This window comes from Poromitra crassiceps, assembly GCF_964638095.1.
Source record: "Poromitra crassiceps genome assembly, chromosome: 2".
In the NCBI taxonomy this organism is placed as follows: domain Eukaryota; kingdom Metazoa; phylum Chordata; class Actinopteri; order Beryciformes; family Melamphaidae; genus Poromitra; species Poromitra crassiceps.
In genome coordinates, this window is record NC_139624.1 from 81751476 (window position 1) to 81757475 (window position 6000).

The window sequence follows — 6000 nt, forward strand, 5'->3', positions numbered from 1 at the left end:
TCCGGGTCCTTTTAACACTTCCGGCGGTCACGGCGCAAAATAAAAGAGTTGTTTTTGGAGCGGACAGTGAAGGGGTCAAATAAATAACGTAGCCTACTACTTTGAGCCGGTACACAGCAAGCAAGCGAGTATCCACTGTTAGCCAGGTCAGATAACGTTATCGTCGACAATGACGAGCACTTTCTTGTAAAACATACCTGGACTCCAACAAAGAAAGCTTCAGATAGTTGTCTCTCCTCCGAGGCAGCGCGATAGCAGCGCGAGCCATTAACGTCAATAAAGACCCGCAGACGTTAACGTAATTCCCTGGAATGCGAGACTTAACGAGCCAGTTACATGGCGTTGCATTCTTAGACATTGCCGTTTGCTTTTATTTGGTATGTTACATACAATTGGCTAAATTATTAGTTAATTCAGAGTTAGATGATATTGGAGCAGCGCAGCCATTTTTTATTTTATTTTATTATTATTTTTAGCCGGAAGTTTTGATACGGCCACACAACCAGGTCAAATGGGCGTGGCTACATAAGGTGAATAGCACTGCCAAATAGTCAATCTTGTTGTGTTAAATATAATTACATATAATAACTCAGCCAGAGGGTTGTGAGTATTGTTTCAAATTCTTGACCCTCCTCCACCTTGTTGTGAACAGGGTGAAGGATGACTCATCTGGCCATTTGACTTTTTCCCCGCTGCTCAGCAGACCATCACACAGCCACAGCCTACTGTATGTTCTTAGCATCACTTCACTGAGCATCTGTTTTTCTTTGCATGTCAAACCTCATGGACATCACAGTCACAGAGCATGGTCCTCTAACCATAGTCAAACCTCATGGACATCACAGTCACAGAGCATGGTCCTCTAACCATATAGTCAAATCTCATGGACATCACAGTCACACAGCATGGTCCTCTAACCATATAGTCAAATCTCATGGACATCACAGTCACAGAGCATGGTCCTCTAACCATATAGTCAAATCTCATGGACATCACAGTCACACAGCATGGTCCTCTAACCATATAGTCAAACCTCATGGACATCACAGTCACAGAGCATGGTCCTCTAACCATATAGTCAAACCTCATGGACATCACAGTCACAGAGCATGGTCCTCTAACCATATAGTCAAACCTCATGGACATCACAGTCACAGAGCATGGTCCTCTAACCATATAGTCAAACCTCATGGACATGACAGTCACAGAGCATGCGAGTATGCGAGCTGCAGGGCGGGCAAGGCCGCAAGCCCGTGCAGCGGGCGAGCCTAGGAATCAAGCGTGTGAGATGCCTATAAATTTGGCAATGTGGACTCTGTTTGTCTGTATGTCTGTCTGTTTGTTTCAAGAATTTGAAGAATGTGACGTGACGGATTTAAGGCTGATTGCCCTAAGGCTGATTGACCTAAGGCTGATTTCCCTAAGGCTGAGGCTATAGTTCAGTGATGATGTCATCAGTCATGATAAAAGGTACAAAAAGGCCCGCACATCCAGTAGTGAAGAGTTCAAACCAGGTGCAGGACTGAAGTGCAAGTGAATGAAGTAGAGTCCGCACATTAGAGACCACAAAAAAGCGTGTGACGTTTCGGGGCAAAGTTCAAGTTTTGATATTGCCGGTATCTGTTTGACTATCATGTACACTGGTTGAATTGTGTATTGTATGTTTTCTAATTTTTCTATGTATCTATGTATCACATGATGTGTCAGGTGACCCCTGCGAGGGTATGTAAGGGGTGTGTCTTTACACCTTTTTCATGTCTGAGGAAGGTCTTTGCCCCAAAACTATACACACTCCTTTTTGTGGTCTCTAATTCAATCTTTGAGAGCAGCTACCAGTGGACCAGGACCACTACTCTACTTATTTATCATGTCATCAGTGATAATTCCATCAGTGATGTCATACATAGGCATTGTGACATCATTGTGCCATCACTGATGATGTCATCCGTGACACACAAACACACACACACACACACACACACGAGAGAGAGACTGAGGGAGAGGGAGAGACAGGAGAGGGAGAGAGAGAGGTGGAGAGAGACTGAGGGAGATGGTGAGAGAGGAGAAGGAGAGAGACTGAGGGAGAGAGAGAGGGGGAGAGAGACTGAGGGAGAGAGAGAGGGAGAGATTGCACGCGCACCAATTATAGGACACGCGTGCAGCAGCCGAGTTGCGTATGTGAAGGCCAGCTCGGCGAGCTGTTCAAATTTGAGCTAAATTTGAACTCTGAATGTACAGCGAATGAAATGAGTGCACACACACACATGCGCGCGCGCTGACTAACACACACACACACACACACACACAGTGGTGGAAATGGGGGGGAACGCCTGGGAACAGAGTTCCCAGAGTAAACGTTGAGAGGGAACGGTGAGAACGAGAGGGGGAATGGCATTCCTCCAAAGGTGGGGGAGATCTGGACACCCACCTACTGTAGGGTTCCCAGAGTAAAACCTGTTCATCTCCACCACTGTGCACGCACGTGCGCGCGCACACACACACACACACACACACACACACACACACACACACACACACACACACACACACACACACAGTAAAACATGTGTCCATGCTGTTATGGAAATTGCAAAAGCAGCACAACAATGCTAATGCTGCTGTAAAGGCCGACATGGTTAAGATAAGAGATTCACTGTGGCACGCAAACTCTCTCTCTCTCACATGCACATGCACATGCACACAGACGCACACACACACACACACACACACACACATGCACACACACACACACACACACACACACACACACACACACACACACATGCACACAGGCACACACACACACACACACACACACACACACTACATATACATGCACACACACCAGCGGTGTATAACAGCTGTGGGATTCCTCCTCCCCCACTGACCCAGATCACTGATGCTGGGGCTGAACCCTTAGCCCAGCTTAACACACACACACACACACACACACACACACACACACACACACACACAGAGAGAGTACTCACACTGTAATAATGTACAAACTTAATTTCACTTATAGGACAAATCAGCATGACGTCACTTGCCTCCCAGAAATGCGGAACCCCCGCGGCACTGCGTGGCAGTTAATAGTATGAGTTGTGCCAAACAAACGTTAATATCTCAAAAACTATACATCACATCAGTTATATTTTGACATTCTGAGTGAGAGCAGAATTAGCTCAAGAGTTTGATGTATATTATGCATGTTAAAGTTGTGTGAACTGCTGTCGCAGTTTTTAAAATGTAAACAGAGTTAGCCGGCTAGAGTCGGACACTAAGCCTCGCGCCACTTGGTCTCCATAGGGTTCCATTGCCGTTGCCACGTTGTTGGGCAGTAAAGTAAAGTAACATGTTACTGTAATTGTATTACTTTCCCTGGTAACTATGTATCTGCATTACTGTCTCCAGTGCTGGCACAGTGCTAAAACGGAGTGTGGAGATAGGTCTGGCTATGCCAGACTACTGCATTGCCAGAACGCGATTAGTTTTTTGTCCTAGGTAGGCAAATAAATAGAAAGTAGGCAGTTTGGCTGACTGTTGACTCCTCCTGTAAGGTTAATTATTGTTCCAATAAAGTGGACTCAGTTCTAAAAAGAGCTGGCTAAACACGTGGATGTCACTTGTTCAGAAGGGGGGGGGGGGGGGAGCAAAAAAGTTATATAGTAATGTAACGAGTAATGTTACTACCAATTACTTTTGATACCAAATAATAAAGAAAGTAATTGTATTACTTATTAAATGAGTAATAAGTCATAAGTAACGTATTACATTCCCTGAGTAACTTGCCCACCACTGGTACAGAAGCATCCCACCATGTAGCCTCCATGTATGTGCTGCTCGTACCACAATCATGCACAAATGATGCACAAATCATAGTATCTGGATGATACATTTAGACTGACAACCTGAGACTGAACACAAACCAAGACTGAAGATATATTTAGACTGACAACCTGAGACTGAACACAAACCAAGACTGAAGATATATTTAGACTGACAACCTGAGACTGAACACAAACCAAGACTGAAGATATATTTAGACTGACAACCTGAGACTGAACACAAACCAAGACTGAAGATATATTTAGACTGACAACCTGAGACTGAACACAAACCAAGACTGAAGATACATTTAGACTGACACAGACACAGACTCCTACAGACACAATTGGCCGTGTCTGTGGGTGGGAAGCCGGTGGGGTATGAGTCATGGTCGCTGCAATAGCGCCTCCTCTGGTTGGCCTGTTCAAGGGGGAGGAGAACTGGGAGGAATACTGTGATCCTCGCGATACATCCTGCAGGTGAAAAGAAGCGGCTGGTGACTGCACATGTATCAGAGGAAGCATGTGCTAGTGTCTATGGCTCTCCACAGATCGGCAGAGGGGGTGGAGCAGCGACCGGGACAGCAGGGGGAATTGGACAAGTACAATTGGGGGTGAAAAATCCGGAAGAAAAAAGAAAGGAAAGGCAAATGAACACTTGAATGACCCTTGATCACCGCTGTTGCTTGTGGCCCGTTCCTTTAAAACTGGGAGTGAAGGATTTCACGGTTGAGTGAAGTCACGTCACACTCGAGTTGTCGGCGTTCCATTAAAACAGTCAGGAAACCAGCCAGGTTAGGTCTAGCCTAGCTCTAGTCAGGCTAGCCATCGTTAGCCATAACAGTTGATAACAAGGCATTTTTGCGCATATTTTGCGCATACAAACACTGCAGCAACATGTCCACACAGATAGAAGTTAGACAGTGCTGTGTGTACAGCTGATTTAACTAGACACAAACAAGACAGAAGTGCTAATAAATACGATTTTAACTACTGTTGTTGCGCAGAGCAGCCATCTTGGATTTTTGAGGTTGGGACTGCTGAGGCTCCTACGAAAATATGACCACTGGTGACGTCACCGATCGAGCTCATGACCTTTGAACCATCACATTCCCATTTCCCTGTTTTAAAGGAATGCCCCATTAAATTCCCACAAAAAACGGAGGGGAGGTCATCATCGTCACTCACCTCTAACTCACTCAGCTGAATAGTGCTCCAATTCCCTCTTGGTGTAGTTAACAACCAGCAGCAGCCTGTGGTTGTACTGGAAGATTGTAATGGGATTTGTATAAATAAAGGTTGAAAACAATAATAAACAAAAATATAAAATAATGATGATGACAAAAAAGTAGAGATGCACCGATCCACTTCTTTTCAGTTCCGATCCGATTCCAACAACTGAATTTGGATATCTGCCGATACTGATTCCATAACTCTTTGCAACTCTCCCAAGGAGCTGCAGCGTCCACCTTTACATAGTAGCTGGCTCCTACTGTGACATCATTTCAACATCATTCAACAATGAATAAAGGTAATTAGATATTTCCAAAACAATTGATCCACTCAAAATGATTAACATTTCAACAAACCGACAAACACCCCTGCCACATTTGGTAAAGTGGGAAACCCCCCCAAATAACTAAAATATCTCCAAAACTAAAGACATGTGGTTAAGTTAGCTAACTACTAATGTTACTAGCTCACTACCACTACTACTTACTAGCACTGTTTCAGGTGAGTTTATGGTCCAGGGCAAGCTATGACTGTAATCTGGATCAGAACGTGGATTGGCGACGTCAGTCCAATATCCGATGTGTGAATTACGTATCAGCACCCGATACTGATATCCCGATACCGATATCCCATCACTACAAAAAAATACAAAAAAAAACAGTTGCCCTTGATTCGTCAACTCTTTGACTTCCAGTGGAGCTTGCTGCTTTTACGCTCTGTCCCTGTTGGAGTTTAAATTAAACCAGTCATACAGATGACTTGATGTCACTTGTGTCAGAAGATGCTGGTAGATCCTCAAATGGAGAAAGTAAGGCAAGGTCTCCTTGTACAAACTGAAGACCCCGCCTCTGTGGGCATAGAAGTGTGCACACACGCATACACATGCGTGTACACACACACACACACACACGCACGCACGCACGCACGCGCACACACACAC